Source organism: Mus caroli, chromosome 7 (genome assembly GCF_900094665.2).
Source record: "Mus caroli chromosome 7, CAROLI_EIJ_v1.1, whole genome shotgun sequence".
In the NCBI taxonomy this organism is placed as follows: domain Eukaryota; kingdom Metazoa; phylum Chordata; class Mammalia; order Rodentia; family Muridae; genus Mus; species Mus caroli.
In genome coordinates, this window is record NC_034576.1 from 101,486,532 (window position 1) to 101,496,181 (window position 9,650).

Below are 9,650 nucleotides of genomic sequence, written 5' to 3' on the forward strand. Positions count from 1 at the left end.
TGTGTGTTGTCACTGGCGCCTGCTTGGTCCAGCGCTGGGTCGATGAGTCAGGTCTGCATGCTGAACCCCGTGCCCAGTGGTGGCCACTCTGGCTGTACCTGCTGCCTTGCCCAGAGTTGTGGGCTGTTCTTTGAGAGAACTCAGTCGGGGCCTTGGTGAGCTGTGGTTCCTGCTCTGTGGCCTGGACACAGACACAGAACCTTTCATCCTCTGCTCAGTACCTCTTGTCCCCAGACAAGCCTTCCTTATGGGCAGTGTATGCACTCCACTGGCTTCCTATAGGGGCCTACCTCTCCCTGGGACTAGCCACCCAGCTGCTGCTTGCCGCAGTGGGTTACCTGAGACTCGACACCCACCTCCCCCAATATTCTCCCCCCCCACCCCCACCCCCCACTGCTCAACAGGCAGTCACACTCCACCTCCACCACTGAGATTGTAGCTCCAGACCTGGCCTTGTCCTCCAGGCTGCTCTAGTTTCTTAGAAATTCCTAGGCTTGCCCTTCCTGCTCTCTCTCTCCAGGTAACTGTCCTCCAGCTAACCCCCCAGCCTTCCTGAACTGTCTCTCCCTGTTGCCTGTGTCTCCACCTTAGGGGGCTTCTCCCTAAGGATGGGCATTGGCCATGTCAGTACAGGGCCAGGTGTGGATGACCTGTGAGGTGTTCGTTGAATGAGTGGTACGGGATTTCTGCCCTTCTCTAAAAGCTGGAGCCAAAAGAATACATCACAACAGCTTGCAGCCGAGGTGAGTCAGAGGTTCAAGCCTTGTTTGCTGTCTCCATTGGCACATAATGCCTGTCAGCCAAGAGACTTCTCAGGGAGGTGGTATGATGTTCTAGCCACTCTGCCAGAATTGGGGCCCTTGAAGATTACCTCACTAGGCAGAAGGGTGTCAGGGCAGGAGCAGCCAGGAGGTGGCTGTTCACCCAGAAGTGCCCTGGCTCATGGGGGCATCAGCATGGAGAGAAAGGCTCTGGGATGTCTCAGATGGCCGGTGCAGGGTGTGGGGTCACCTTTGGGGGAGGAGGACAAGGGGTAGCAGAGACGAGTGGCCTCTGAATGCTTCCCCAGTGGAGAAGAGAGACTGCTGTGCAGGAGACAAGGATAATTGGGTGGTGTGCCCCTTCTAGTGTCAGAAGGTAGAGAGGGGAGTTGTTTGCCTGCAGGACGCCCCTCCTGGCAAATATGGGCTGCTGACAGGCTCTCAGAGTGATGTAAACAGCCAGGCTCTTCAAGCCTCCCTATTCCACTCTGGGGAGGCCTGGAGACTTCACAGACGTGAGCAGAGCTGTGATTGATACCATGTGCTTGACAGGGGCTGGAGAAGTGCATGAACCCGACCAAGCTGGGGATCGGGGAGATTCCTGGCCCAGGAGCAGCAATGAAGGGGTAGGGAGAGGGGGAGGAAGTGAGAGGGCAGCTTTTCCTCACAGGCCCCTCATTCATGCTGTTCCTTAGTACCCAGCCCCACCATGGCATGCGGGGGAGATGGACTCAGAGGCAGGGCTAGCAGATTCCTAAGGGGCTGAGGCTTTGGCTCCAAAGAAAAAAAGCTGGGGAGAGGATTGATGGGTGGGAAGTGTAGGGAGCAGGGTGCTGAGGGAAGTGTGGAGGACAGGGGAGAAGGGAGACTCAGCCCAAAGGTCTCTTCTTCCTTTTTTTTTTTTTTTTTTCTTTTAAAGAGCCACAGCTGAGATCAAAGGCGATATTTTTACAGCAACTGAAATAGAAAACCACTGGACACATGGTGGGAGGTGAGTGGCCAGGACACAGGCCCCTTTGTGCAGCTTGTGGCCGGAGTGAGCATCCTGCCCTCTTGCCACTGGGAGCTGGGGACAGTGTGGCAGTCACCGTCCCAGCTTGGGTTCAGCGAATCGAGGATAAAATAGGGGTGAGCCCTGGGTGCTGACTCCAGTCCCCGATGGTAGAATCATCGCAAGCTGGCACGTGCAGCCATCATTGTCATTGTGTGGAGTTGTCTGTCGTGCAGGTGTCTAGGAGGCCCAGAGTCTTCCAGACAGTTCCCTGGAGGAAGGATTGCTAGTGGCCCCTGTTTTGTGGAGACAGAAACATACAGTTCAGTGAAAAGGTGACCCAAGTTCTGTCCTACAAGGAGTTGGGAACAAATTCAGGATGAGGTGCTATGGACTAATCGGACATCCCTTATACTCACTGTTACCTTCCATCTACCTACTCAGACACCAAACTGTCCCTCTGTTAGCCACAGCCAGATCCCCTGAGGTCCTCAGATACCAGCATTAACCACAAATACGCTGGGATTGCACATTCTCAGGTCCGAATCCAGACTAACAAACGAGAAATTGTCGGAGTGGAAGCTAGCTCTCCAGACTTCAACAGCCTGTCCCAGGGATTCTGCTGGAAGCTGAAGTTGAGAATCCTGTACTGCGTTGCCTCAGTTTCCATAAGGTTAGGCTAACACATGGGCTGGGTGTGAACCTGGGCCAGGCATCTTTTTAGCCATACAAATATTAACTCAGCAAAGTTCACAAATGACCCCATGAGAAAACCTAATGAAGTAGAGGTGCACAGTGGCAGAGGAAACCAGGCTGCTTTGAGCAGCTAAAAGGATTCTAGAGTCAAGCTCTTCCGGGCTGAGAAAAAAATCCCCAGCAGTGGGTCTGGCTCCTAGAGGACATTCTGGGCATGGCTGAGACTGCGGTCCTACCGGTGGCCTCACCTGAGAGAGACGATGCCCCCCCCCCCTCGTTCTCTGAGATCTGCTGCTTTGTCAAGACTGAGGTATGTGTCATCTGCAACACCAACTTCAGTGTCTGGAACCCTGGGGAATGTCAGCCTCGCCGCCCTGCACCAGGCTACAAACTCAAAGTGACATACATCCTGGGCTTTTGAAACACCTCACTCTATACGGGACACAGAGTGGTCTCTCACAGGGAGCTGGGACCTCAGTTTGACCTCTCCGAGCCTCTGTTTCTTCTTCTATGAAGTGAAGGGCAATAGTTGTAAATCCACAGGGCTTCTATGAGGTCGGGGATGGTGATGTTTGTCACACCCAGAAGTGTGCACAGAGCAGCAGACTGCGGTTAAGCTGACTACCCCCTTCTCCCCCCCTGCCTTCTGGTGGCTTTGGGGAATACCAGCGTCCGGAAAAGTTCAAAGGAAGAAGCAAGCTCCCAAACGAACCAAGTGCACTTGGCCTCCAGCGCCCCCCCCCCCCTCTCTCCAGCTCCTGGGCACAGGGCTCCGGGGAGGTTTTGGAGGTTAAACACAGGCGCCTGCTGTATCCTGGCAGAAACTTAGTTACCTGTGTTGGGGAGCACCAGCTCTACCACCCCTCACCACATCTCACACACCACAGTGCACTGGCCAGGCCAGGCCAAACTAGGCTTCCGCAATCACTGTTATGTTTGGGGACCAGTTGCCGCCAGGCTGAGAACATCTGAAGCTCGTAAACTGCGGGTTCCCTGGGGGCTGACCCCCACTTTGGCTTGGGGAGAATTACCCATAGACAGAACTTGCAAAGGATGCAAAGGAAAACCAGGTGAGGGGTGGCCATGAAGGTAGGGGGAGGCAGCATCTCTGGAGTGGCCTCTGGGGACCTAAGGAGAGAGAGCTGAGAAGGCTAGGAGGGAGAGTCCCAGGCCTGGCTCAGCTCCAGCCCAGAGTGGCTCACCAGTTATGCAGCCTGGGGGCCAGGGCTTGGTTTTTCCTCTCTAGGCCTCAGTGCCCATGTGTGTACATCAGTGGAAGGGGCTGACTGGAAGGGTATACACACAGAAGGCTTTTGCATTCTAGAATTTTGGGCCTCTGAGGTCTAGCTTAGTGCTATAGGGAGGTAAACAATCGGTAATTCAACCAGGGGCAAGTCAGTGCGAGGGAACCATGACTCCATTCAGTCCTGGAGATCACAGGAGAGTCAGGAGCAGAAGGCCAAGAATATGACCCCATAGCTCAGAACCATCCACTTAGGGTTCTCAGTGGTTAAAAGTAACACAAATGGTTATACTAGCCAGAGATGAGGCAGATGGAACATTCCAGAAGCAGGGCTTGCAGCTGGGTGCATGGTCCAGAAGCCAAGGGCTTCTCCTTAGGACTCACCGCCCTTACCTTTCTCTCCCATAGACCACAGCCAACATTCACTGAGAACTTTTTATGATCATGCCCTGCGGGGTTCTAGGCCATACACATACATTAAAAGCAATTGAACTTCCCTGTGTGCCAGGTCCTGATGCCTGACTAGCCTGGAGTGTGGCCACCACAGCGGGTCTCAAGACACCTCACAGGACGGGCGGGCTGGTCCTAACACTACCCTGACCTCAGGCAGCCTCCTGTTCCCTCTTAGGACTCATGTCTCTGAAAAGCTGTGGCCTGGTGAGCCTGAGACTCACACACCTCGGTGACACAACCTCTCCTCAGAGATGCCTGCTGTGGGCATTGGGGTGGACACGTCTCCCAGACAGTACATCTGGCTTTGGGAATGAGGGCGTGCATGTGGCCAGAGTGGGCTTTCCTCAGCCTTGGTTCTGCTCTGGGTGCCTTACTTCTCAGAGTATCCCTCAAGCACAGGCCACAGAGTGCCTCTGAGCTGGGAGCCTTTGATTCATTGAACTTCGAAGATTATATTTCTAAAGGCCCAGTCACAACAGGACCACGCTAAACACACTGTCACAATTAAACACTTGATCATTTTCAAATAAGAAAAACTAGCCGGAGGTCTGTAGAAAATACAGACAGCTGTGAATATGTGAAAACATACCTTGGGTTAGTTTCTCAGAGAAATTCCAACCTCCTGCTCCATCCTTTCTTACTTCCCCCACCTCTGCACTGATCTGAAACGCCCTCCTCCAACCCCAGACATAATCAATAGCTCACTACTTTCGCCAACAGCTGTTCCCTGAGGAATCCTTGACAGCTGATCCCGAAAGACCGCCCTAGACCGGATTCTGGAAAGGTCAGGACTCGTTCGGAACAGCAAAGTTTCCACCCAATCAGAACTGTTTAGGAGATATTGTTCCTGGTCAGTGATCCAGAGAACGAAGGGGCTTCCAGGTCCCTTGCCTACTTTGTGGACTGGATGTGTGGCCCTGGGCCTGTCCCTGCCCCTCTCTGAGTCTGTCTCTATAAAGGACTGGGTCTGATCAGGTGGTTTCTGCCTGGCCAGTCCCAGGCACTCAGGCTCAGCCTACTAGGACTGGGCTATCCTGCTCTGAGGACAAGCTCTCACACCACTCTGAGTTCTCCCATGAAGAGGATCAGACCAGAGTGCCTGTCCTGTATATCAGGCCTGCCTAGAGTTCTGGGAAGGTAAACATCCAGGACCTGTGAGAGTGTGAGGTGGGGGGAGGGGGGGAGCGCCTGCCTGCCTTGCACCTGGGGACTGGGCCAGGCTTACCAATGGGCGCGCTCACTGCCACGTGCTCACAACTCTGAGGAGAAGTGTGGATCCTGGCCCAGCTCTCCACATGAACTGTCAGAAATGTTTCCCAGAGGGCCTTGGGGCTCATGACATCATAGATAGCAGTTTCCATGTGGCACTCACAGAGCTAAGTTCACTTACAAATGAGCAATATCTTTTCTTCTTCTTCTTCTTCTTCTTCTTCTTCTTCTTCTTCTTCTTCTTCTTCTTCTCCTTCTCCTTCTCCTTCTCCTTCTCCTTCTCCTCCTCCTCCTCCTCCTCCTTCTCCTCCTCCTTCTCCTTCCTTCTCCTCCTCCTTCTCCTTCCTTCTCCTCCTCCTCCTTTTTCTTCTCCTCCTCCTCCTTCCTCCTCCTCCTTCCTCCTCCTCCTTCTTCCTCTTTTCCTCCTCCTCCTCTTCCTCCTCCTCCTTCTTTTTCTTCTTTCTTCTTTCTATTATGGCTGAGACATGGAATATAAGATTAATGACTGCAGGAATTTACAAAAAAAAAAAAAATACACAGGCTGAATTGAATCCAAGACTTCCTCTGGTTTCTGGGGTCCTAAACACAACAGCAAAATCCAGAAGTTCATCGCCTTCTTTCTTTCTTTTTTAAGATTTATTTATTTTATGTATATGAGTACACTGTCTCTGTCTTCAGACACACCAAAAGAGGGCATCAGATCCCATTTCAGATGGCTGTGAGTGGTTGCTGGGAATTGAACTCAGGACCTCTAGAAGGGCAGTTGGTGCTCTTCACCTCTGAGCCATCTCTCCAGGCCTCCCTTCTTTTTTAAAGCCACCCTGACTCTATTCCAGTTTCCTCCAATAGGACCACAGTCAGGGAAAATGCATGGCCCAGATCTCCATATGAAGTGTCAGTAATGTTTAGGGTCCAGATGTGCTCTCTCAACCTCAGCTCATATTTATCAGCCTTCACTCGAGCACTGCTGAGAGACAGCACAACACTGGCCATCTGTGCCTTCACTCCACTGTTCCTACCAAGTAACTACTCTGCCAGCACTGTCCAGTAATTCCTCAGAACTCCAGTGCAATGGAGAAGACAGAATAAGTCAATAATGAAGGTGACTCTGTTTAATGTTACTATTAGAGAATACCAGAGGTAAGGCACGTAATAAAGAAAAGAGGTTATAAAATGCCTGAGATATGATAGCCATATCTTGTCAGCTTCTGATGAGGGCTCTGTGCTTTATCTATTCATGGTGAAGAATCAGAAAGGATGTGGGCAGGCGGGAACAGAAGGAGACATGTAAGAGGGACAGACTTACTTGTGACAACCCACTCTGAGGTAGCAATCCAGCCTGGGGGTTCTTCTTTTGGAGACAAGAGAGACCTCACTCCTTCTTGTGAGAACTAATCTAATTTATGAAGAAAACATAAATCCATTCATGATGGTGGTGTCTCCCTTTCCAATAGACCTCCCCTATCAATACTGTTACACCGAGTCAGGCCTCTCACATGCACCTTTGCAGGGCACAGTATACTCCCAATACAGCACATAGATTGTGTTCTGTGATAGCGACAAAAACTGTCTGGAGGAAGGGAAGTACCAGTGGGCCACACAGGGCGACCAGGCAGCCTCACCAAAAGTGGGGCTGGGTGTGAGAAAATCTCATCTCTGAAGATGTGGCTCTGTAGACAGGTGGAGGAAAGGCACCCCGAACTAAGGGAGGACATTGGTGATTGTGAGAACAGGAAGTGAGCCGGACACTAAATTCTCAGCCCCATGCTGGGCTTCAGCAGCTCTGGGGAGTCAGGGGACAATCAAGTCAGGTGACAGTCAGAGGCCCCCTCCACATCCAGCTGGTTGACTCCACTCGACAGCCTCCATTAGGCACTTCACATGGCCAGAGTGTGGCCGAGAGTGCCTATCAGAGAAACTCAAGTGTCAAACCTGAGTGTGGTAGATGGGGTATCGGCAGGCCCGGACTGGACTCTAACTCCTCTGCTGACTAGCCAGCCAGTCATGTGACATAGGGACAGTCTCTGCTCTTTCCTCAGCCTCAACTCCCCTCTCTTTCAGAGGACAGCAGGGACGACTGTACACCAGTGAATATACAAAAGTGAGTTGCACGTTTTTTAATAAGATTTTTTTTCTTTTCTTTGGAGACAGGGCTTCACTATCTTAAGCTGTGTTCCTGGGAGACCAGAGTGAGTTCCCGGAATCCCTGTCTTCAGCCTTGGGGGGACCATGCATAGCCTCTTATGTGCATGCTCCTCTCCCATTCTCATGCCGCCCCTGACTTGGCTCCCCCTGACCCTGCTCCAGGTCCGCTGCTCTGTGTGCTGAGGAGTCAAGGGCAGGCTGCTAGAGAGAGCAGCCAGAGCCATCACTAAGCTGAAAGATGGCTCTGCTTGGCAGGCCTTAGCTACCCGGCCTCTTTGCAGGCAGACCCTGCTCCCCCCACCCCAGCCTAGTGCCAGCTCCCCCACCTCTGCAGTGTCTTGAGGTGAGAGCTTTTCCACCCTGCACAAGCCAAGCCTGGTTCTTGGCTCCAGGTTCAGTGAGCTGATTTCCGCTGTCCCCGCCCTGGCCTGCTGCCCCAGGACCTGATGGGGGCCTCAGCCAGGCCAGAGCCGTAAGTTCTTTCCACCCTTGCTTTTTTTTTTTTTTTTTTAATTTTTCTCTCACCTTTTAGTGTGGCTCTATCCCTCTGCTGGAACTCTCTACACCCCCTCCCTCTCGCTTCCCTCCCTCCAGTCAGTTAGCATTATGAGAAAGGTAGGCGACCCAAGACAGATGGATCAGGATTCAAGCCCCAGTTCCCACCGCACCCTTCTACCTGCCTCGGTTTCCTATCCTAGGACATTGAATGAGCCTTCCAATTCCTGCTCCTCTGGAACAAGTAAGCTGAGTCTAGAATCCTGCAACAAAGGAGGAGTTCTCCCTTACCTGCCTTGTGTACTTTCTTCCCATGAGCTTCTGCATGCCTCGGCTACACACAAATCAACAGATAACACACACACACACACACACTCACACATGCACTCCCAACCCCCACATCACATTCATTCATGCTATGAAACCAATAGCATTCAGTGCTCATTCTGGCCCCCATGCTGGAAGACATGCCTAGTTGTCATGCTAGTCACTGCCAAGGGGTTCCCAAAGGGATTTGTAAGGTGTCCTCTAGGCTGTAGCTGGGGCTCCAGAGTTGTTGGTTGTTTTGATTTGATTTTATTTTTTCACCAACTAGAATACAGTAGAGACATGCTGTTGTCATCACAGTATGGCCCACAGGCTCCTCAATGACCCCACACCACACCCGGTATACTTGAGGCTTCCAGCTAGTTCCTGTATCCTTGACTCCAGCCGGAGAGTCTAAAATCCTCAATTCACTTTTTAAGAACTCTCTTGAGATAGAGTCTCATGTCATCTGGGCTGACCTCTAACTCTTGTTAGAGTTAGCTGGGGATGGCCTTGAACCTCTAATCCTGCCGCCACTTGCTGAGTAGTAGAATTGTGGGCATGTAACATTGTACCTGGCTGATTACCCAAGATTTTTTGATGAAAAAAATATTTGAAAACATTTCTCCAAAGAAGACAAAGAAAGGGCCAATTATCACACAGATTGAAGCTCATTTGCATTAGTGACTGGCTAGGGGCAAATCAGAGCCACAGTGCAGAACTGGGAGTGTGGCCCAGTTGGTAGAGTGCTTGCCTGGTGTGCACAGAACCCTGAGTCTGATCCCCGTTACTGCATATAACCATGCCTGTCATCTCAGCACTTGGGAATGGAGGTGGCAGTAGGAAGATCATAAGTCCAACTGTCATCCTTGCCTCTATATTGAGTTCGGGGCTAGCATGGGCTACAGGTGGCTCTGTCTCAAAATAAAATGTAAAAAGTGAGACCTCTTTTTATACTAAGGTGGTTATAATAAAATCAACAGAAGATGACAAGCTTTGTCAAGACTGTTGAGAAACTGGATCCCTCACACATTGCTGGTAGAAATGTGGAAAGGCACACTACAGTGGAAGGCTGCCTCTCTCACCATATAACCTAGCAATTCCTAGTTATATGCATCAAAGAACTGAAAACATACATCTCACAACATGTTTGCCCACGACTGTCCACAGCAGCATTATCTAGAATGGCCCAAAGGGTCCAGGTGCCCACCCAGCTGTTGAGTGGATAAACAGAGTGTAGCAAGTATGTCCACGGGGTGGAGTGATATCCAGCACAAGAAGAAATGCAATGTCCACACGTGCTGCGACATGGAGAAATTCCAACATGAACTTGAAATGTCCAGAAAAGAAA